Source organism: Aquarana catesbeiana, linkage group LG04 (genome assembly GCF_042186555.1).
Source record: "Aquarana catesbeiana isolate 2022-GZ linkage group LG04, ASM4218655v1, whole genome shotgun sequence".
NCBI lineage: Eukaryota > Metazoa > Chordata > Amphibia > Anura > Ranidae > Aquarana > Aquarana catesbeiana.
Genome location: NC_133327.1, coordinates 370,218,502 through 370,244,293, shown reverse-complemented (window position 1 = coordinate 370,244,293; position 25,792 = coordinate 370,218,502).

The window sequence follows — 25,792 nt, the reverse complement described above, 5'->3', positions numbered from 1 at the left end:
TCGGTGATACTGAGCTGCAACTGGCTTTAGCTTTACACACGTGACCAGATTGTTTGATGGTATAGCACCTATTTGACCGTTCCCAGAGGAGAGGTGTCCAGTTTTTGAGATTTGGACAACATAGGCATATAAAGTGTGATTGACTCCATACCCATGGTATGGGAGTCCCCTTTATTTGGAAAACGCATTTGTCCCTCCTTTCCAGAGTGATGGTTCACAGGACAAGTGGGTGTTATATGGATTGATATAGTCACATAGTTAGTTTGGTTGAAAAAAGACACAAGTCCATCTGGTTTAAGCAATAAAAGAGAAAAAAAACATACAATTCCATATACACAATCCTATACCCACAGTTGATCCAGAGGAAGGCAAAAAAAAACAGCAAGTCATAATCCAATTTGCTACAGCAGGGGAAACAATTTCATTCTTATCCCCCGAAATAGTTACATAGTTACATAGTTGGTAAGGTTGAATAAAGACACCAGTTCATCCAGTTCAACCTGAGTGAGTGAGGGTGCATGTCTACAATTGTCCCTATCCCTGTACATTGTGTCTGATTAAGATGCTCATCTAATGTGCACGGGTTGAACTCAAATAAAAAAAGACATCTTGCGTTGAGAGAACTCAGGCGATCAGGGGCAGACATAGCTCTGCTACAGGAAACACATTTTAATAAGGGGGATGCCTTCGCCTTCGCATCCAGACAATATCCTCAGGTCTACCAAGCGCTTAACTCCCGCAAACGAGCAGGTGTGGCAATCCTATTTAAGCATGGTTCCCCGTTTAAATGCCTCGAGTCCTTTATTGACCCAAGGGGACACTATATAATTTTGCGGGGCCAGTGGCAAATGCAGGCGGTAACTATTTGTAATATTTATGCCCCTAATACGCATCAGATACACTTCCTATCTAAGGTTTTTTCGCGTTTGTTTAAGTCGCCCAATGAATATTTGATCATCGGTGGCGATTTTAACCTGGCTCATTCAATAGGTCTGGATCGCCACGTGATCAATCCCACAGCTCCTCAGACCCGAGCCGCCCGTGACTCCAAACTATTTCGACAATTAACCAGACGCCATGCTTTATTTGATGCATGGCGGGCACTACACCCAGGAGATAGACAATATACCTTTTTTTCTGCCCCTCACCGTATGCACTCCCGCTTAGACTATTTCTTCGTCAACAATGCTACCCTACGAGCCACAAAGACAGCTCAGATCCTTCCCATCTCTTGGTCAGATCATGCCCCAGTTATTATATCACTAGAGATGGGAACCCCTATCCGTAAACCTAGTAACTGGCAGTTAAATAATTTCTCCTCCAACACACCTCGTCTAGATCGGAACTAGAGACGACTTTACAGAACTACTTCTTAGAAAATAATACCCCCGACGTCTCGCTAACAACTCTCTGGGAGGCCCACAAGGCAGTCCTCAGGGGACGGTGTATCGCGATCTCTTCGGCTATGAAGAAAAATGCGATAGCATCTAAGCTTCAGGCTGAAAGAGAACTTAGAGCCCTAGAACTCCGCCTACAAACTTCGCCATCCATAACTCTCCTTAAAAAAGTGGTTTGTCTCAGAAACACTCTTCGAGATCTGGCATTAGGCCAAGTGGAGAAGGCACTTCTACGGCTAAAACAAACCTATTACGATAAAGGCAATAAAGCCCACTCCCTTCTAGCGCGTAAATTGTCTGAGCGCTCCCATATGTCCACTCCCCACCAAATTAAAGATAAGAAGGGGGCTCTTCTAACACACCCTCAAGACATAGCTCGGGCCTTTGGGGAATTTTACACAACCCTATACAACAACCCTGAGATCCCTCAAGATCCACTTCCTCCCGACTTACATGACCGTATGCGACATTATCTCGAGGAAAGTGGACTTCCCAAACTCCAAGGTGCGGATCTTGTGTTACTTAATGCTCCAATTACGGAGGAAGAGCTAACGGCCACTATAAAAATTTTGCCTACACACAAATCTCCCGGACCGGACGGTCTCTCCTACGAGTACTACAAGACATTTCTCCCGATTCTCCTACCCTACATGTGTAGGATGTTTAACGCTTTTTTTCAGAAAACTACTATTCCCGCGGACATGCAGAGGTCATTCCTCATGTTGGTCCCCAAGCCTGACAAGGACCCCTCAGTATGTGCCAGTTACAGGCCAATCGCACTACTAAACTCTGATCTAAAAATTTTCACTAAACTTCTCTCAATGCGATTGAATCTGATTCTTCCTTCCTTAATACACAAGGATTAGGTGGGCTTTATCCCCCTGCGTCAGGCGGGGGACAACACAAGACGAATTATTGACCTGATAGATGTGGCGAACAGGGAAGGACTAGAGGCGCTGGTTCTTGGTTTGGACGCAGAAAAGGCTTTTGATCGCCTTGGCTGGCCTTTCCTGTTCGCCACGTTGAGCTGTATGGGATTCCGGGGCCCATTTCTGCAAGCTATTAGACATTTGTACACTAATCCCTCATCCCAGGTTAAGACTCCCTTTGCCTTATCGTCGGCTTTTCCGATTGCGAATGGAACTCGTCAGGGATGCCCGCTATCACCGCTATTATTTGCGCTGTGTGTTGAGCCTCTGGCGGCGACCATTCGGAAAAATACGAACATACATGGGATCCCGGTGAGAGGTAGGGAATTTAAGTTGGCACTGTTTGCAGACGATGTTATACTTACCCTGACTCAGCCTAGGATCTCACTTCCCAATCTACACGCTGAACTTGACCTGTACAGATCTCTGTCAGGCTACAAAATAAATGCAGCTAAATCTGAAGCTTTACCTATTAACATCCCGACACAGGAGACCCAACATTTACAATAATGCTTCCCTTATCACTGGAAGACGTCATCCCTAAAATACTTGGGAGTCCAGATTACTCCCTCTTACCCCACCCTATATAGAGCCAACTACCCCCCCTCTTTAAAACTATAAGAGACCTCCTACGAAAATGGAAGGCTCATCATATCTCCTGAACTTGACCTGTACAGATCTCTGTCAGGCTACAAAATAAATGCAGCTAAATCTGAAGCTTTACCTATTAACATCCCGACACAGGAGACCCAACATTTACAATAATGCTTCCCTTATCACTGGAAGACTTCATCCCTAAAATACTTGGGAGTCCAGATTACTCCCTCTTACCCCACCCTATATAGAGCCAACTACCCCCCCTCTTTAAAACTATAAGAGACCTCCTACGAAAATGGAAGGCTCATCATATCTCCCTTTTGGGGAGGGTAGCTTTGGTTAAAATGGTTATCCTACCAAAGCTGCTCTACCTATTCCAAACACTCCCCATTCCAGTTCCGATGGTGGAGCTACGGAAACTTCAGGCGGATATGATACGCTATGTCTGGAATTATAGGAGGCATAGAATATCACAATCGGTCTTGATGGCGTCGCGAATGGACGGCGGGCTGTCCTTCCCTGATATAACTAAATATTATCAAGCTGCCCAACTGCGAGCCCTGGCTTCCTGGTTCACCCAGCGTTCTTATAATAAGTGGACAGAAATAGAAAAACTATGGATGGCACCAGTCCACCCGAATAGTATGCTATGGAATGCGATGGTGAAGGTAGACCCCGCTCAGCTTCTGGGCCCCATGCTCCACCTTAGCTCGCTCTGGCGTAGACTATCACGAGTTCATAAATTATGCTCGGAGAGATCACCCTTACGTCTTTCCTTTACAATCCCAGATTGCCTGCAGGTCTTACACACCAGATGTCCTCCCCGTGGGCGACAAGAGATCTGTTCCATTTTGGTCACTTAGTTCACCCATGCACGCGTAGACTACTTTCCTTTGCAGAACTTCAAAAAAAATTTGACCTCCCACGGTAGGTATTCTATGGATATTTGCAGATTAGACACTATGCTCAATCCATTGCCCCAGACCTACAATTCTCAACTCCAACTACATTTGAGGGCTTGATATTGGAAGGCTCGGCTAGACGTGGGCTAATTTCCGATATATACCGAATACTAAATTCCTACAGCTTCACGGACCAGGGCAAGCACACATACATGCTCCGCTGGGAGAGGTTTTTAGGCGAAGAGATACCAGAAAACACATGGCAGGTGATTTGGTCCCAGGCAGCCAAGAGTTCACTTTGTACACTGTATAAGGAGAATGCGTATAAAATTATTTTTTTCTGGTACATGACGCCTGATGTTCTCCGAGCCATCTACCCTTCCAGTTCGGACAGATGTTGGCGGTGCCACAAAGACAGAGGGACCCTATATCATATCTACTGGTCATGTCCTAAAATAGTTCCGTTCTGGACGGAGACTCAATTACTACTGAGCCGCCTACTGGGGGTGCAGGTACCTAGGGCTCCGAAACTATTTCGTCTTGGGGTGTCTCGATTGCGTATACCCTGACAGTCCAGGAAACTGCTAGGCCATGTACTTACGGCGGGGAGGTGCCTGGTCGCCCTGCACTGGAAAAAACAGACCCCACCCACTCAAACGGACCTCTATACCAGAATAAAAGATATAGAGCTAATGGAAAAAATGACAGCCCAACTATAGGACAGATTGGAGGCGCAGGATAAGGTCTGGGAGGACTGGCACAGGCGAGAAGACCCACCCTAGGCTGGCGGCTGAGCCTCCCCCCCCCTTCCCCCCTTTCCCATCCTATTCCTTCTTCTTTCTTTCTCTTTCTCTTTTCTATCCTTCTCCTTATTGCTAGATTATGTTCAGATTAAAATAGATATACGTTGGTTGACAAATTTAGATGATACGGAATTTGCTACATTACTACTGTACTTAGATGAATATATCCTGCTGTCTACTGACTACCAGTTTAATTGTCCGCCAGATGTACGTTGTTTCTTGCGATTTAAATATCTTTTGTATCTATATATATTTGTAACTAATAAAAACATTTAATTGAAAAAAAAAAGATGCTCATCTATTATTATTATTCATTTAAGGTACCCATATATCACCATCAATTTACGCAGCGCTCCACACATACATCGCACACTCACATTGGTCCCTACCCTCAAGGAGCCCACAATCCACGGTCCCCAACTCACACCCATATACTAGGGCCAATTTTGGACAGAAGCCAATTAACCTACCAGCATGTCTTTGGAGTGCAATCCAATATTTCCTGGGTCAACTGTACCTATAAATGTTAGTACCCATTATGTATTATGTACATTTGGGAAAGAATCCAAGCCTTTTTAACCACTTAAGGACCAAGCCTCTTTCTGAGATTTGTTGTTTACAAGTTAAAAACTGTTTTTTTTTTGCTAGAAAATTACTTAGAACCCCCAAAAATTATACATTTTTTTCTAACACCCTAGAAAATAAAATGGTGGTCATTGCAATACTTTTTGTCCCACTGTATTTGCACAGCGGTCTTAAAAGCGCACTTTTTTGGGGAAAAAATACACTTTTTTTTAATTAAAAAATAAGACAACAGTAAAGTTAGCCCAATTTTTTTTATATTGTGAAAGATAATTTTATGCCAAGTAAATTGATACCCAACATGTCACGCTTCAAAATTGCGCCCGCTCATGGAATGGCAACAAACTTTTACCCTTAAAAATCTCCATAGGCGACGCTTAAAAAATTTTGCATGTTTTAAGTTACAGAGGAGGTCTAGCGTTAGAATTATTGCTCTCGCTCTACCGATCGCCCCGATACCTGACATGTGTGGCTTGAACACCGTTTTCATATGTGGGCACTACTCACGTATGCGTTCGCTTCTGCACGCGAGCTCAGTGGGACAGGGCGCGTTTAAAAAAAAAAAATGTTTTCTCATTTATTTTACCTTTTATTTTTTATTTTTACACTGTTCTTTTTAAAAAAAAATTGTGTCACTTTTATTCCTATTACAAGGAATGTAAAAATCCCTTGTAATAGAAAAAAAGCATATCAGGACCTTTTAAATATGAGATCTGGGGTAAAAAAGATACACTAAGATTTACACTAAAATGCAATAAAAAAAAATAATAAAATTTTGTCATTTGAAAAAAAAAAATGTCCCTTTAAAAGCTATGGGTGGAAGTGACGTTTTGACGTCACTTCCGCCCTGCAATGGTATGGAAATGGGTGGGGGCCATCTTCCCTTCACTCGTCTCCATGCCTAGCAGGAAGAAGGATCCAATCTCCTCTGCCTCTACCGATGGCACTGGTAAGTGGCGGAGGGCACCGGAGCACGGCAGGAGGGGGGCCCCTCTCCTGCCGCCGATAAAAGTGATCTTGCGGCGAATCCACCGCAGAGACCACTATTATCAGAAACCGGACTGCCCGCCGAAGAAAAGGATATCAGGTTTATGGCAGCTAGCTGCTGCCATAACAAAGATATCCCTCTTCAAATTTGGGATGTATATGGGCATGCGGCGGTCCGGAAGTGGTAAAGCAATCTACTGAGCTGGCCAGAACCAGCTCTTGAGGGAGTCTATTCCACATTTTTACAGCTCTTAGGCCCCTTTCACACTTGTGCAACATGTTCTGCGACTTGGGACTGCAAAGTCACAGGACAAGTCGTACCCTATGATTTCCAATGAGTACCGTTCATATCTGTGCGACCTGCACTACTTTGGTCCGACTTTCAGGACTTACAAGTGTGAAAGGGGCCTTACTGTGAAGAAACCTTTCCATATTTGCAGATGAAATCTCTTTTCCTCTAGATGTGCCCCCTTGTCCTCTGTGATGACCTTAGAGTGAATAACTCAACACCAAGTTCACTATATGGACACCTTATGTATTTGTACATGTTGATCACATTCCCCCATAGGTGTCCGTTTATGAAGCAGTGAAATCTATTCACTGCTTCATTCTCCAGCATTCACAGTGAAGATCTTTCTCCTCTGTGTGCCTGTTTATGAAGCAGTGTAGATCGCTTCACCTTTGGAGGAGTGGAGAACGGCCCCTGATACTGGAATCTCGTGAGACTTTACGAGATTACAGTGCCAGAAATTCACAGAAACACAGAGATGTCAGTTTATTAAGCAGTGATAAATTATCACCGCTCAATACATGGACAGACGGCGTGGATTAATGTTAATAAAATAACGAGTCCCCCTATATTATATACATATGTATACACACACACACATTATATATACATGTATATACACACACATTATATATATATACATATACACATTATATATATATATATATATATATATATATATATATATATATATATATATATATGTATACACATAAATATGACATGGGGACATGCTTACAGTATTGGGGGGTCTGAACGAGGCATAAGGAAGTTAAAAATCTTCCTCCTTCCCCCTCAGATCCCCCGGGATTCTCTCTTCACTCCCCGATTCACCACCTCTGGGCTGGTGAATCGTGGAGTGTGAATTCTGACTCAGATCGCCAGTGAAGCGGTGAGATCACCGCTTCATAAACTGGCCGTTAGTGTGTCATTCAATGAGGATTCTCCATGTGTAGAGATAATCGTCAGGAGAACAAGTTCAAACACTTCTCCCCCCGATTATCACTGTTTCATAAACTGTTTATGGACTGTGATCAGTGGCGATCCTTGGGATCACCGCTGATCACTGCTTCATAAACGGACACCTTAAAGCGGGGGTCCACCTATCTATCGTTTTTTTTTTTTTTTTAGTTCATTCACAAACTTTTCTTCTCAGCATTACATACTCACATATTGTGTGTAATATGTCCGCCTGTGTCAGATTTCGTCGGATAGAATAACTTATATTATTCACTGCAGGCGGTTTCCATCTTCATTGTGGGCATTTGAAGCCCACAAGCATTTATTTCCTGGATGTGGTGAATGCTGTGCTCCCAGCATTCACCGCTCGTTCCCGCACATGCTCAGTGGCATCCTGGGAAGCCTGAGACTAGCTCCCAGGAGTCTGGGAGAGGCTAGAAACACGCCTACTCCCACGGGAGGAGAACCAGGAAGTGCAAAGAAGAATAGAAAAATAAAAGGTATATACGGCGATTTAAAATTTTTTAAACGGCATGTCAGCATCTAGGCAAGGAAGAGAATACATACAGATATTGTTCAAAATTTGGGTGGAACCCCGCTTTAATCTCCTCTTCTCAAGAGAGAATAAATTCAGTAAATGTGGTGATATGTGGTGATCTCTACAAGGAAGAGGATCCTTGGTTAATCACTGTGGTGTTATCACCTTGATCTTCACATTTCCTAATTTCATATTTCTTTGCTCATATCTTTAGTTGTTTCACATTTCACTTCAGGCGCTGCACTAATGCTATATTCGTTTAGTTACATGTCAAAATTCGAAATTTTCACAATTTGGAGATTTGGATGCAACGAATTTCAAAAGATGCAAAATAAATTAAAACGAAAACAACAATATCATTTTTGTTTATTTGTTTCATTCAGATGACATGATACAATAGTTTGGGCCTTTTATTAATCTTTGAAGCATCCGAAATAACATAGCAACATAACGAATTATCCAAATTGATTTGGATCTACTCGTTTTTATTCTAGTGAGCGCATCGCAAATACTCTAATAAGATTTTTCAATATTATAAAAAATGCACTACATATAAGATCGAAACATATTGCAATAAATACAGTAAGGTATAAAAGTAAAACAATATGATTCCTACTTATTGTGTTTGGGTTGGTTGGATGGGTGGATCTATCAGAATCTTCAAATCATTACATAACGAATGGATCCGAAATTAATTTAGTTCCAATAATTAGAAAGGATGGGGGTTGGTGCTGCGCTATTCGGGTAAAGTGAGAAAATCCTGCTACAGGTAGCAGTACAAGGTAAATGTTGCAGCCCAGTGAGCAATGAGAGCTGTCAACAGCAGGGTGTGTATACACTACAGTGTGGTATAAGATCATAAAAAACTAGTATTAATAAAGGACCGTCGCAAGTGGGTGTGCAATATCTAAAGCCCATAGAGGACAGTGCAAACAAATGATGTGCAAAACTCAGCAATAAATAAAAACACTATCTGCAAATGCTCACATAATAATCATATACAGTACACTAGTGTGCAGACCTAAACGTACAGTGCAAATGTATAAATGTGCCAAATACAGCAATAAATATGCAAAAAAACGCAATAAATGAAACTTCCTGTGCAAATAATCATAAAATAATATTAAGCAATGTATGCCGTCCTGAACATAAGGTGCAAATAAATGGATGTGCAAAACTCAGCAATAAATAAACCTTTCTGTGTAAAATGTGCAAAATTGCATAAACAGTGCAAGGCGGTGTTTGGCATGCACACTCCAATCACATCACAATCAAACGGTGCCAAAATAATAAGCCCATCAAATGGATCTGAAAAGTCCTAAAAATGTGCACAGGTGAAAAGACTGGAGAATATATAAAGAGTTCAGTAATAATAATCCTTCTTCTTAGAGTAAATAAAGCAGTCCAAAGTTCAAATAGCAAAGTGAGGTGCCTGAAAACAGAGGGAGTGTATCCTCTTCGTGCACAAATCACACAGAAGTGATCAGTGGCCCCTTACCTTGCGGTAATGGGAAAACCGCAGAAAAGTAAATGCTGGTGGGGGGTTGCCTCACCTTGGGATTCCTGGACCAAAGTAGGTACTTTCGCTGTCTTGGTACCTCAGTATAGGTGGAAAAGGTAATAAAAGAACAAAGGGGTACCGGATAGTGTAGTATTTCCAACAAAGATGAGCTTTATTAGAATCATAAGGATGTACTCACATTAAACAGGGGATGATCCCTGATGAAGTCACGTGATTGGTGACGTCACGCGTAGGGACGGGATAGGCACTCGTAGGAGATAGATGTTGCGCTTTACTGTTTAATGTGTGCGCTTTACTGTTTTCACCTATGCACATTTTTAGGACTTTTCAGATCCATTTGATGGACTTATTATTTTGGCACCGTTTGATTGTGATGTGATTGGAGTGTGCATGCCACACACCGCCTTGCACTGTTTATGCGATCTTGCACATTTTCACAGAAAGGTTTATTTATTGCTGAGTTTTGCACATCCATTTATTTGCACCTTATGTTCAGGACGGCATACATTGCTTAATATTATTTTATGATTATTTGCACAGGAAGTTTCATTTATTGCAGTTTTTTGCATATTTATTGCTGTATTTTGCACATTTATACATTTGCACTGTACGTTTAGGTCTGCACACTAGTGTATATGATTATTATGTGAGCATTTGCAGATAGTGTTTTTATTCATTGCTGAGTTTTGCACATCATTTGTTTGTTTCTCACTTTACCTGAATAGCGCAGCACCAACCCCCATCCTTTCTACTTTACGTATGGGTTTTGTTTGACCCCATTCAGTGCATGCAGCTGTTTTATTTGGATCTCTTCCCCACGGTAGCGCAGGAATAACATACACCTAGTTCCAATAATTATTATCCAATAACAATTTTGGATGCAGGGAGATATCGTCTAATCAGCTCATTCCATTTCTCTTAGTGGGTTGGACTAGCAGGGATTACTCAGAGGGCATATGTAATCTCCGGCAATAACGAATTAAAGTGGTTCTAAAGGCAGAAGTTTTTTTTTATCTTAATTCATTCTATGCATTAAGATAAAAAGCATTCCGTGTGCAGCAGCCCCCCTAATACTTACCTGAGCCCCATCTCGATCCAGCGATGTTGACTCTTGCTCCGGATTGGCTGAGAAACAGCAGCGGCACCATTGGCTCCCACTGCTGTCAATCAAAATCAGTTAGTCAGTGAGGAGAGAGTGGGGGCGGGCCAAACCATGGCTCAATGTCTGAATAGACACACAGAGCTGCGACTTGGCTCGAGTGCCCCCATAGCAAGCTGCTTGCTGTGGGGGCACTTAACAGGAGGGAGGGGCCAGGAGCGCCAAAGAGGAACCTGAGAGAGGAGGATTCAGGCTGCTCTGTGCAAAGCCACTGCACATTGCAGGTAAGTATAACATGTTTGTTATTTTTAAAGAAAAAAAAGTGAGACTTTAGTATCACTTTAACTGCTTGCCAACCAGCTCACGCTGATATACGTCGGCAGAACTAACGTACCTGTATGTTACCCTTTAAGAAGCGGCTTGCGGACACACGTCCGCCCCCCGCGAGCTACATGAGTGTGATCGCGGGTCCCGCGGACTCGATGTTCGCTGGGATACCCGCGATCGTCTCACGGAGAGTAAGGATGGGGAAATGCTGATGTAAACAAGCATTTCCCCATTCTGTCTAGTGACACTGACACTGTGACACTGACGTGTCACACATAGCCCATCCCCCCACAGTCAAAATCACTCCCTAGGACACACTTAACCCCTACAGCGCTCCCTAGTGCTTAACCCCCTTCACTGCCAGTCCCATTTACACAGTAATCAATGCATTTTTAATCGCACTGATCGCTGTATAAATGTGAATGGTTCCAAAATAGCGCCAAAAGTGTCTTATCTGTCCGCCATAATGTCATAGTCACGATATAAAACTCGCTGATCGCCGCTATTACTAGTAAAAGAAAATTATAAATAAAAATGCCATAAAACTATCCCCAATTTTGTAGACGTTATAACTTTTGCGCAAACCAATCAATAAACGCTTATTGCAAATTTTTTTACCAGAAATATGTAGAAGAATACGTATCGGCCTAAACTGAGGAAAAAAAATATTTTTTATAGATTTTTTGGGGATATTTATTATAGCAAAAAGTAAAAAATATAGCGTTTTTTTTTTCAAAATTTTTTTGTTTATAGCGCAAAAACTAAAAACCACAGAGGTTTTTAGTTTTGATTTGATTTGGTGATTTGGTGATCAAATACCACCAAAAGAAAGCTTTATTTGTGGGGAAAAAAGGACATCAATTTTGTTTGGGAGCCACGTCGCACGACCGCACAATTGTCAGTTAAAGCGACGCAGTGCCGAATCGCAAAAAGTGCTCTGGTCTTTTGCCAGCCAAATGGTCCGGGGCTTAAGTGGTTAACATGTTATAACAAATATAATCAATCTTCCGAAATAACTTCCAAAAATATGAATCGATTCAGAACAACAAATGCACCAAACAAATCCAAATATAGGAAACAAATTCTGAAAACAAATCATTTTAACATAACGAAAATGATTAAATTAAATGATTTACTTAACAAAATTTTCCGAAACTAAATTAAACAAAACAAATTTTCCTTTGTGACCATCTCTAGATTGGAGATACATTACATGAGACTGCTAGAAATCACTGCGATAACTGGGCTCTAAAGAAACACAGATTAGTGGCTGCAGGGGCCCTGAGGGCTGCACACAATGTGCCAAAGGGCCACAGGTTGTGCCCCAGGGCTCTAGAGGAAAGATGCCCGTATACAGTAACTGACCAGTCATTCTAGTAGGTAGAGCTGTTCTGGTAAAAACGTTGCGTTGCTGTTCCAGATTGAAAAAAAAAAAAAAAATTTCATGAAAAAAATAATTATTTCTGTAGCAGGGATATGAACTTCAAATATAGACAGAATCAGATGTCCTGACTATACCTGAAAAACTTGAATATACACTAAAGTAAAAGAAGGGTGGCAATTGAAGAAATCTCGGTTTTATAAAGTAAACAGAACCAATGTGAGAGTAATCAATGTGAATGCACCAGAAAGATCAACTGATTGACTCTGTGTGGATTTTCATGGCTCATTTATGGTTCCTCTTCAAACAGCTTAAGGTAATATCAACACCAAATGTCTACAGATGGAAAGGAAAACACAGTGATGCTGCATGTTGTGCTAGAACAGATGCTGATTTGCATAGCACAACCCGTTCAACCATCAGGCACTAGATGATCGTAGAGTGTACACTGCATAATTGTGAAAACATTCTTCTGCATGGGTGCAGCTCCCTAAATGTACTAATCATCCAAACTGTACTGTGTGATACTAAGAAGACGTAAAATGTAAACAGTAATGTTTAGCTAGTATAATACACAGAAATAATGTCAATATATATTTAATGTTACCAAGATAAGGGTATACTTTTGTTTGCATCTCAACACCATTTGTAATAAACACAACAATATGACCAAAAGAAGGCTGCACGTAGTTATACAGTGTAGATATGGGCCTCTGACTGAGCTTGGTCCCTATGACCTTCACACTTGGGGGGTTTTCCGGTGTAGCCAGGTGCTGGGCTACAGCAATTTGGAGGAGACATTTATTCTTCTCTCCCTCTAATGAGATACTGATGTTATGCTGCACCATTCTCCACAAGCCAGCAGGGGATAGCTAAATCCAAGCAAGCCCATAGACTTCTATGCAGAGCGCTGAGAATACTGGGAATCAGTGGCGGAGGTATAGGGGTTGCTAAGTTCGCCATGGCGACCGGGGCCATGCTGCAAGGGGCCCTTGAGGGCCCCCTGTATACCTCAATAGGAGGAGCGGCAAGGGTGGCTGAGACCGAGCTCCCTGATTGTCAGCTGAACTGTAATCGGCACTGCAGGGAGCTGGTCACACTGATTAGACCTAAAGTGAAAGCACAGTGTGTGCTGTGCTCTTTGTCTCCCTCTACAGTGCAGTACTCGACAGGAAGAGATAAGGTAAAGGTCTGCCGTTTTTTAAAAAGGCTGTCTGTATGTATGTGTGTTTATATGTGTGTCCATGTATATGTATGTGTAGCGCTGGTAGATTTGCGATCTACCATATGTTAGGTAAATTTAGTAATTTGTTCGTTAGGAAGGTTAGGTTTGCCTCTGTTCCAGCTTGGCTGACGTTGTGTGTGTTTCCAGACTGACCGGTGGGTGTCACTGTTATCACTGGTCGGTGTTGGAAAGGCAACGTGTCGAAGCGTATGGATGCTCTTCTGTCCCGGAGACAACTCGGTGGAGGTGGTCCTCCGAGTTGCATTCTGGGCGAGGGTATTTATGGGACAGACGCCATATTGTGGGGTTAGTTTTTTACAGCCACCTGCTGGCCCTCCTGGCCGACAGGTATGCGTTAGAGAGCAATCTCGTGGTCCTCCGTTCCGGAGGCCCATGTCACTGGGGTGCATGGGTGGGCCCAGAAGCTTGTCTGGGGCCTACCACAGCAGCCGAGGAATGGTCCTGAGCTGTCTTTCCAGGGTGAAGAAGCTGGACAACCGAGGAGATCCCAGGGGAGGACCCGTCATGGAAGGATCATGCAGCGTGCTGGTCTGGAGAGGGGCCTAGTGACTCAGTTGGAGGATGTATCCTAAAGTAACTATACAGCATAGTGTTGCCAGGTTGGCTTAAAGGTTCAAGCATTGTGACTGACGTTCATTGCAAAACCAATACATCCTGTGGCAGAGGATCGTACAGGTTTATCCCAAACAAGTCTGTGGCAGAGACTTTTGTTCGTGCTACGTACTGGTTGCTAGGCTAGTGAGAGAGGCCTATCCAGGCGAGCAAAGAGTGTGTCCCACGAGGGGAGCGCATTCTATTGTAATATCCAAATTCTACCAGGACATTTGTCAAGAATCTTACAAGAAGATATTTGAGTTTCTTCTGCAGTTTCCCTTCTGCCTCTTTCCTGCTACTTCCTTTGTAAATTGTTTAATAAAGCATTGAAAACGTACTCCAGTGTTGGTGCGTGTATCGTCCAGAGGTAAACTCAATGGAACCCTAGACCCGGTGCCGGTAAAACAGAGGGAAGGAGAGTGAAGGTAACAAGCCCGCTTAAACCAGCAGCTCCACCGAGAGTTAGTGCTACATATGTGTGTTTATATGTATGTGTCTGTGTGCATGTATGTATGTATGTGTCTGTGTGCATGTATGTATTATGTGTGTGTGCATGTATGTATGTATTAGGCATGTGTGGTTATATGTGTATGTATTTATGTGCATTTATGTGTGTGTATGTGTATATGTATGTATGTATATGCATGTTTTATGTATGTGTGTTTATATGTGTGCATGTATTTATGTGTGTGTGTATGTATGTGTGTGTGTGTGTGCATGTATGTATGTTTATATGTGTATGTATGTGTGTGTATGTATGTATGTGCATTTATGTGTGTGTGCATGTATGTATGTATGTTTATATGCATGTATATACATGTATGTATTATGTATGTGTGTTTATATGTGTGTGTGTGCATATATGTATGTATGTGTGCGTGTATTTATGTGTGTGTGTGTGTGTGCATGTATGTATTATGTATGTGTGTGTGCATGTATGTGTGTGTATGTATGTATGTATGTATGTGCGTGCATGTATGTATGTATGTATGTGTTTATGTGTGTTCATGGATGTGCATGCATGTATGTGTGTGTGCATGTATGTGTGTGTGCATGTATGTATGTATTATGTTTATATGTGTGAGTGTGTGTGTGTATGTATGTGCATGCATATATGTGTGTGTGCGCATGTATGTATGTATGTATGTACGTATGCATATGTGCATGTATGTATGTGTGTGCATGTATGTGTGTGTGCATGTGTGTGTATATGTGCATTTATATATATGTGTGTGTGTGTGTGTGTGTGTGTGTGTGTGTATGTATGTATATATATATATATATATATATATATATATATATATATATATATAATGTGTGTTTACATGTATGTATGCACATTTTATATATGCGCTTTTAATCCTGACCCCCTTTATGTGTACAATCAGAACTTTTTTTTTTCTAGCTTGTTCATAGTACCAGCAAAGAAATGCTGTTCCTCTGAAAAGCAATCCATGCTCATATCACTTTTCAGAGACAATTGACAGCTAGTTAAGAGGCAATATGTTGCCTCCTGACCGCCTGTTTTAACCCCTTAAATGCATCATCACTATGCTGCAACTGCATGCAATGCACACAGTTGCGGAGTGGTTGCAGTGCAGCCCCATTCACCTAGGGGCATACTTCAAGGGTGCTCTGACTGGAAAAAGATTGAGAAACACTGGCATAGAGGAACCGATCTCTCCATTTTCCTCCTGCAGCCGCTGAATGCCAGCGGGAGGAAGAGAAGGAGAAGCGGGAGGGGGGATGGAGAAATCGGTTCCTTTATATGCAGCCACCCACTTGCGGCCGGCCCTTTTGTTCCGCCACTGGGCTCGGAGGAAAGGGCCCTGTCTGGGGGTCAGGGAGGCCCTTCATGGTTTCTTGAATCAGGGCCCTGAAAGTTCTAGTTATGTCACTGCTGAGAATTGTAGTTTGAAACGGCAGACATACAATGGGAAGAATGGACTCCTTACAATACAAATTCCAATAGGCACTAATAGGCAGTAGGAGTGGAGAGATGATTTTTATTGAAATGCCCAGGACAGCTCCTCCTCCTGACATGGAGGGAGTAGAGAGAGAGCACCTCTGTCTTAATATTCATTTGCCAACGGAAGACCATATAAGTGGAAATCTGAGCCTGAGACTGGGCAAGAAGACACTGTGCCGCCCTATCCACATCAAAGCACCTGTACCGCTGCAACAAGGAGACTTGAGCGTCCACTCACCCTCAACTTCCCACTTCAGACCTGGAGGCTTTCAGGGAGAGACCAAATGGGTTCTCCCCCTTTTACAGCGAGAGATCACTGCAGAATCCCAGGGACTGGTGAGAGGGCTATTTGCCCATAGCTGATATTGCTAGCAGGGACTAAGCCACTGGGAACAGGACAACCAGTGTACCCAATCCATACTGCACTCTATACCGCACTCATTCTAAACATAGACTGCATCTATACCAACCCTATACCACATTATACTGAACTGTCATTAAGAATGTAAACTAACTCTGTGTATGAGGCTCCCCCCCAAATCTGAAGTTACCAAGGCCCCCCCAAGGTCTAAATCTGACCCTGACTGTTTATGTTTGTAGCACCCTCTAGTGTGCTAGATTGGTGTTGGGGCTGGGCTCAACCCTTCCTTCTCTGAGCTGGCCGCTCAGCTGTCGGCTAATTGCCAGCTCCTATCTCTCCACAGTGACTCATAGTTACATAGTTAGTCAGGTTGAAAAAAGACACAAGTCCATCTAGTTCAACCATAAAAAAAAGAAAAAAAAATCACCTGTTGATGATATCCTGCTCATCAGTCCTGCCTACTTAAGCCGTCCAGCCCAGATGATCTCTGCCTTCGCCTTGGTCAACATCACAGAGACTCCTGCGTTCCTGTTAAAGACTTGCTTGGCTGACATTCCTTCTGGCTCCAGATCCTGCTTGTTGTTCCACTACGCTGATCCCTGGCTCCCCGACTTTCTGGCTTGTCTGACTATCCGTTCCGGTTATCGAACTTAGGCTATGTTTTGACTATGTTTGTTCTATTTACTTTTATTATTTAACAAGTGTGATTTAACTGTACTTCTGTCTCGGTCTGATTCATTGTTTCTGACACTAGGCAAAGGCCTTGAATTCAGAAGATGCAGTCAATCCACTTGTTGGTAATATTTTTTCCAGATTGAATGAGCAGAATCACCGCATGGATTAGTTTGCCATGGCGTTACAAATGCTTCTGAATCGCACGGCTCACCTGGAATCTCCCACTGTGGCTGCACCGGTACAGCCTGCGTTGCAGGCCATCCCTGCTGCTGTCTCTGTGCAGGCACCCGTCTCGAGTATTACCTCTGTAAGAGGTATGTCTGGTTCCGTCTCAGTCTGATTCATGGTTTCTGACAATTGGATGTACATAGTAGTGTGGGAAAATTTCACCTGGCTGAGAGCCAGGCCTGGGTTGAATCTGGGTCAGGGCTGAGTGACTCAAGGAGGCTGGAAAACTCAGAAAGCAGCATCTCTGGTCACTCCCCCGGCTTTCTGGAACCTTGGAGAAGCTTCCAGAAGTAGAGGGTGGAGTCTAAGAGGAGCTGCTTGGAGTATTGATGAGGACCCCAGCCAATCTCCAGCAAAATGGGCTAGCATAAATACTCATTGGTCAGTCCAGCAGGGGCAGTCTGGTGGAAGATGGAGAAGGAGTTCTGAGGAGGCTGTAAGGTGCGCTTGATTATGTCCCCCAGTCTAGGGGGTGACCTCGGGTTCTAGAGGAACCCTCTAAAACACACGGAGGATTCCTTCATGGAGGCATGGGAGCAAGGAAGAGGACAGCAGGAGCAGGAGTTCTCCTGAGAAGTCAGCCGGGTGGGCTGGTGAGTGAGCAGTCTAGGAGGACTGTAGAGAGAAAGTGTCAGTCTGAGAGGAATATGGAGAAGTAGCCAGGAGGGCTATTAAAGGGGCAGCTGCAACAAGGCGGGCTGGCAGTGCCTGAAGAGGTGGTGCCGGGAACAGTAGCCACAGGAGCGATTGAGCTGGGCACTGTAGTTTTGCTACGCATTTAAAGAGGCCTTGGGTTCCTGCCTATAAAAGGCTTTTGCTCTAAATCTGACTGAGTGCTTTGTCAGATCAGCAAACAGCGTGCCAGCTTGAATTCTGCAAGCAAGTGTGCTGGAGGAAGTGAGGAGTGTATATAGACTGTGTATAGGAGAAGTTGTCTCTGAAGTTGTTTGAAGTCAATTGTGCATTCCACAATTTTCCCAATCCCTATTCAAGTTATATCCCCTCAATAACACAAAAAAACAAAGTACTGGACTGTTTCCTGACTCTAAAGTGACTGTGAAAATTGGGTGTGCAGGGTGGGGGATCCCATTTCACCTATGGCCCCTTAGGGGATGTGTTACATGTTGATCTGCATACCAAATATCATCGTATGCCTAATCTTTACTGTTAATCATGTTTTATGCTAAATTGTGGTATTACTATTGTTAATCCATTTTATGCTTGCCTAGTTACCAACCATATTGGGTGACGATATAACCACCTCAATACAGGGCACTTTCACCCCCTTCCTGCCCAAGCCATTTTTCAGTTTTCAGCGCTGTCGCACTTTGAATGACAATTGCACGGTCATGCTAAACTGCATCCTAATTAAATTTTTATCATTTTTTCCCCACAAATAGAGCTTTCTTTTGGTGGTATTTGATCACCTCTGTGGTTTTTATTTATTGCGCTATAAACAAAAGAAGAGCGTCAATTTTGAAAAAACACAATATTTTTTACTTTTTGCTATAATAAATATCCAATTTTTTTTTAAACAAATTTTTTCCTCAGTTTAGGCCGATATGTATTCTTCTACATATTTTTGGTAAAAAAAAAATCGCAATAAGCGTATATTGATTGATTTGCGCAAAAGTTATAGCGTCTACAAAATAGGGGATATATTTAAAGCATTTTTATTTATTTATTAATTTTTTACTAGTAATGGCAGCGATCTGCGATTTTTATTGTGACTGCGATATTGCAGCGGACATATCGGACACTTTTGACACATTTTTGGGACCATTCACATTTATACAGCGATCCATGCTATAAAAATGCATTGATTACTGTGTAAATGTAACTGACAGGGAAGGGGTTAACACTAGGGGGCGATCGAGGGGTTAATGTGTGTCCTAGGGAGATGATTCTAACTGTGGGGGGAGGGGACCGACTGGGGGAGGTGACCGATCGGTGTCCCTATGTACAAGGGACACACCATCGGTCTCCTCTCTGACAGGACGTGGATCTGTGTGTTTACACACACAGATCTACGGTCCTGCTCTGTTACCTGGCAATCGCGGGTGCCCGGCGGTCATCGCGGCCGCCGAGCACGCGCAGCGGGTCCCGAGCGACGCATCGGGCACGCGCGCGCGCCCCCTAGTGGCTCGGGAGGGCGATCACGTCATATGACGTCCGCCCAGAACAAGAGCTGCCTCGTCCCGCCATCATATGACGATGGGCGGTAGCCTAGTGGTTAAAGGGGTTGTAAACCCTTGTGTTTAATGAATCCTATGCATTAAGGTGAAAAAACTTCTGGCAGTGACCGGCCCCCCAGCCCCCCCGTTTTACGTACCTGAGCCCCATAATTCCCTCAGCAGAAACACGCTCTCCCTCTCTGCACGGGGTCCCGGCTCTTGATTAGATAGATTGATAGCAGCGCAGCCATTTGCTCTCGCTGCTGTCAATCAAATCCAATGACGCAGGTGTCGGGGGGGCGGGGCCGAGTCTAGCATTCGTGTCTATAGACAAAAATGCTGGACTCGGGAACAGGCCCGCATGGTAACCCCCTGGGAGAGCGCTTCTCCTAGGGGGTTATCTGATGCAAGAAGGAGCCGCAAGAGCTGCCGAGGGACCCCAGAAAAGGAGGATCGAGGCCACTCTGTGTAAAATGAGCTGCACAGTGAATGTAAGTATGACATGTTTAAAAAAATAAAACAAAAAGGTTTACAATCACTGTAAGTTTGACTTTTCTACCTGGTTTGTTGCCTGTATTTGTTGATATAGCACTACTATTGGATACTAAGTATTATTTTCAGTGATTTTGTGTGCTATTTTGTACACTCAACCTACTGTGTCAGAGGGGCTGAGGTTCTTGAGAAGGTTGAGGCAAAAAACAGAGGACCCATCTTACCTAGCAGCTCCTACAGGGGTATAACTACATAACTACACAGGTATTACCGCTCCTGGTGATATATTTTGCTTCACCTGTGTGTCTAGTTTCCATCGGCTCCGGCAAGGACCAAAGTAGAAGAAATATTGAAGAGATACCTCAGTTCAGGAAAACAGGATCTGTCTGTATGCCTAGACTATGACCACCTAGAAAAAATAGTGCCATTCAAGAGCCTCCCACTCATCCTTTCGTCGGTTCTCCTCCCTTAGAGGGTCTCAGGCCCTCCAGGAGTATGTTTCACTCCATAGAACAAACGCAACAATAAACTTAATGGCACACTCCACCCAGATCAGCCACATTCGCCGGTGAACTCACAGAGCCTTCAGCTACAGTCCTCCCATTGTGGCCATGCCTCCTTAATGAGTTTCACTGTGATTGGGCTTAGTAGAAAAATGGACGAATCTTGGATATAAGCTGTGTGACTTTGTTGAAAACATTATTAGACCCTATTGTCTTTTCATTTTACAAACCGATAACTTTTTTTTTTTTTTTACATTTGCTGTATTTTAAATCTAATTTCTGGATTGGTTTGTAAAGTACTTTGTTTTTGAAAGTGCTAAATAAGGTTTTTATTATTACTATTATTAATAATATTATTAGCCATGTTTTGTACTTCCTGTGCTTTTGTGCTGTTTATGGACTAATTTTGCTTAAGCTTCCTTAACACCATATCAAAAGTCCTTGCAGTCAAAAGGTCTGCAGTCTGTTGCAGCCAATCAGGTTCCAAGTTACTTTTTAGGTATCAATTGTAAAATGATTGTTTGGTTTATTAAAATGAGGCCTTATATTTTTTGCATTAGCATTTATTAGATACTGTATTGCATGATAATGTAGAGCATGAAAAATTAGGTTTCTATGTCACGAGTATTACATCTAACTATTTGTATATAGTAATTCAGGCTAAAGCAGTTTATACCATTATTAGTGACAGTATGTTGCCCTTGCTAAATGACAGACTGACTCCTCTCACTTTTCTATGCCCAGTACATTCACAAATGAGTGCGTGTAAAAATTGGAAAGCTCTGAAGCAAAGAATATTTTGAAGTACTTATCATGCTGTGCTTTACGAAAATGCTATTGAGCGCAAGTTTTATTGAAAATTGTCATTTTAATAAACAGTGCAGATTAACTCTGTGCTCTGTTGCATCAATCCTCGTCTTAAGTATATCTGTAAACTCACTCCAGAGGAGACACGGTTTGCGTATTTCAAAATGTGGCTTTCAGGTGTATTGTAGTAATCTGCTCAGTGTCTTGACATAGCAGCTGACGTACAAGCTCCTATGTAGCACAATTAGCGAGGGAACGGGCCACAATGTAATGACAGCAGGGTGTATGCAAATCTCATCATCTTGGCCTAAGTTTTCATTTTCTCTAGCGTGGCCCACACATTAATAACCGTCAACATGCATTTTACATTAAGCCTTCAAGTAGAATGAAGGATCCCACTAAATGAGGATGGTGGGGAAGGAGTACAACGTTTTGGCCAAAGGGCATTGCAATGACATAAGGCAATAAAGTCAAGGAATATGAATAGGTTCATAAGTGAGTTCTACTGGTATAAGATGGATGTCGATCAATAAATAGTCCCTCCAGGACATATTTTCTCATGAACTTTAAAAGATATTATTCCCAGAACTATGAAGAATTCATAGAAATTCCTAATGCAACAGCATGGAGAAAACATCACATTTTAAAACAAGTATAATTAAGAAAAGGAAATTCTAACATGCTATATAGGATTACATACCCATGCTTTAAGGGTACAGTAATAGGATTCGAGCAGAGCTTGATTCTGTATACAGTACCTAATACTGTATATTGAAGGGGTATAACATATAATAATGTAGCCCTGACAAATTTTTGCTCAGGCGCATATTTGTAAATTTAGTGGGTTATCTGTTCTGTACATAGTTCAGAGTTAATCTATTGGTAAATTAGCCTCTGTTCCAGCATTGGCTGTGTTGCGTGCAGTTCCACATTGTTGCCTGTAGGTGTTGTTGTCACCATAGGTCAGTGTTGAAAAGCGACAAGCTAAAGTGTATTGAGTGCTCTTCTTGCCCAGAGGTAACTTGGCAGAGGTGGTCCACTGCTATGCATTCTGGGAGAGAGTACTTAAGGGACAGACGCCATTGTTCTTTCTCTTTCACCTGCTGGCCCTCCTGGCCTAAAGGTATGTGACGGGGAGTTCTACCTCGTGGCCCTCCAGGCTGGAGGGCTGTGATGCTGCAGCCCTGCAAGTATGGCCAGAAGCCTGTCTGGGGCCTACTGCTGCGGGGATGGTCCTGACAATTGAGAAGACCCAGGGGAGGACCCCTCTTTTGGAGAGGACCATGCGGAATGGTGGTGTCTCAAGAGGGGCCTGGTGACTCAATTGGAGGACGCATCTTAACCTAATCTATCGCACAAGTACTGCCGGGTCGGCTTAAAGGTTCTGGTACTGTGTTGCAGTTAATCTAAAACTACTACTACATCCTGTGGCAGAGGATCGTACAGTAAAATTGTTCTTTTCAAGTCTGTGGCAAAGACTTTTTGTTCATGCTATGCTCCGGCTGCTAGGTCAGTGAGAGAGACCTATTCGGGTGAGCAAAGATTTAATCCTGGACTGTAGGTATATTCATCCCCAAGAGTTCAAATTCCTCAGTGTCCTAAAGAAAAGGTATTTGAACTTTCCCTGCAACTCTTCTTCTACCTCTTTCCTGCTTCTTCTTCAAGTTACTTCCTATTAAAGCATTGAAAAAGTACTAAAGTGACTGGTGCCTACATTGTCAGATACAAAGCTCAACATGGACTTAAAGTTCTGGTATTGGTGAAACTACGGGTAAAGAGGTGATGGTAACAGCCAGATATAAACCAGCAGCTCCTTCAGGGGTTAGTGCTACATAATCTAACAGATATTGGGTATACATTGTCAAACAGGGGCAGTCAGTGTTATGAAAAACAACACCCAAAGCAGAAAGCTTCACGCAATTTTAAGCAAATGAGCCTGCTTGTGACCCTGACCTTTGGCATGTTCTATGTTTCTCCTTGTCTGCTAGTCGCCCCGACCTTTGGCTTATTCCCTTACTATGTTTGTCCTCCTGCAGCATACTGTGGGCATGAGCTGGGAAACCCTGGGGGTCGCGACCTGGAGCCAGTTGCAGCCCAGTCCATGCTCACCATTGGACGCTGTTGGCTCTTAGACTCCTCACCCTGGAGAATCTTATGCTCTAGCCCCTGTGGGATCCGTGTTGATGTTCCAGCGGACCTGCCTTCCTTAATCGCCTAGACTCCCATCCGTAGCAGTCAGCCGTAGGGTCCCCAACGGTATGCATCTGTCACCTGGCCTCAGGTGACATGACAGAAGCGTCAGCAACACGTTGTCCAGCACCAGGAAATTGTAACCTCACAGGGTCTGGAAATGCATTGCACAAACCTTTCTTCAAGGCCTCCTGAAGATGTTTCATCCTCTGCTCCCTCTGCAAAGGCAAGGTGAGTTCTGCAACCTTACCCTTGTAACGTGGATCAAGAAGGGTTGCCAGCCAGTAACGATTGCTTCTCTTTGATACCACAAATCCTAGGGTACGCTGCATGGCCTCCCTGATTCTGCGAAGCCTGCAAAAGTTTGCAGAGGCATTCGATTCGAGCCCTCTGGGTCACTAAGGATCACATGATCCGTAACAACCTCCTCCCAGCCACGTACAACTTCTTGGGTTTCTGGGGACTGAAAACCATCCCACACACATAGGTTGGACTTGATGGACTTGTGTCTTTTTTCAACCTCACCTACTATGTAACTATGTAACTCATGCACCGCATGGAATCTTTTTGCCTGAGTTCTTGCGTAGCCCCTTGAATGCTTATGGAGCACCGCTGGTTCAGAGAACAAATCTGCAGAAGATGCCATAGAGGAAGAAGAAGAGGAAGGAGTGGAGGAGAGAGCTGTGGCAGAATCACCGCTAGTAATTTTTGAGGCGTGGTGGCGGAACAAGCTCCAACAATACTGAACCATGTCCTGTATCCTTCTCAGCTGTCAGCAGAGTTACCCAGTGTGCCGTGAAGGAAAGGTAACATCCCTGCCCATGCCTGCTAGACCATGAGTCTGCGGTAATATACACCTTACTGCTGACCGCCCTGTCCAACAAGACAAAAGACATTGCCTTCCACATGCCGGTAGAGAGTATACAAACAATGGGATCCAAACCTCATTGTTTTACACATACTCACTTCAAAGGATCCCATGCTGGGATATGCAATGAAGGGAGGCCAACCCGTAATCAATACTTAGCTTCCCGGGAAAATTCAAGTTAAGCTCCTGCACAAGGATTTGCATTAAAAGGGGCTGACTAATGCAAAGTATAGGGATTGGAGATGTAACCAGTCCTTAACCAGGAATAGGGAAGCTCACCAATCAGAGCCACGCTATGCCAACCAATGAGGCATCAGCAGGTAGTGATATACACAGTGTAGATGGGAGGGAAACACATACTTTTATGGGAGAGCAACCATCACAATGGAACCTTGGTGCAAAGGGTAATTATGGGAAAGGTCTGCATTTTACTTGGAACTAAATATGTTTGCAGATTAATGTTTTCAGGAATATTCTCTGTATTCCTTCATGTAATTCTCTTATTTTAACCTAATATTTTCTTCTTTGGTGTAGACTATAGATAGATGGTTGTGTATTAGATAGACTTTCAACTACTCACCAATAAATGTTGTTATTGTGTTAAAGCTTTCACTCATGGTCAAAGAACTCTCATTTAACCCAAATCATATCTGAGAGATATTAAATCTCAAATATAGTATACGGGAAAAAGACTGCATGGGAGGTCGTCATATGTCTGGTCAAGCATGTGGTGCCCAAGCGGCTGCTGTTGTGGCCACGCTTGATCCTCTTCAGACATAGGTGGCAAACAGCAACGGTGCGATCTGCTACACACATGTCCAAAAAGGCCCACACCAAAGGAACTTTTCAAGATCAGCGGGGAGTCAGCAGTGCCCTGCGGTGTGATGCAGTAGGGTGGCTGCCCTTAAGCTGCCCCCTAGAGAACATCCTGCCTCGTTGGAGTTGTGCCTCCTCCTCTATTCTGTCAGACACCCAAGTAGAGTCAGTGACCTCATCATCCCCTCCCTCCTCATCACTGGAGCAAACTTGGTACTATGCTGCAGCTGGGGGAACATGACTGCCAGTTTCTTATCCTTTTTGGGCACCCCCTCTCTCTAGGATCACGTTACTTCTTTCCTCAACCTGGGAACCAACATTGGAACCTTCAAACCGCTCTGCATCCTCCAGCAGCATGTACCCGACACTGTGGTCAGATAGTTCGGGGAACTCCTCCATGCATGATGGTTGGGCTACGGAAGGAGTGACTGTGGACAAGGAGCAGGTGGAATAGGCCGCTTTGGCAGCTGCATAGGAAGGAAAACTACTCTGAGCTGGGTGACAGAGGATGAGGATGGCTTTTTTATCCACTCCACCTACTCTTCTGCATGTTCTG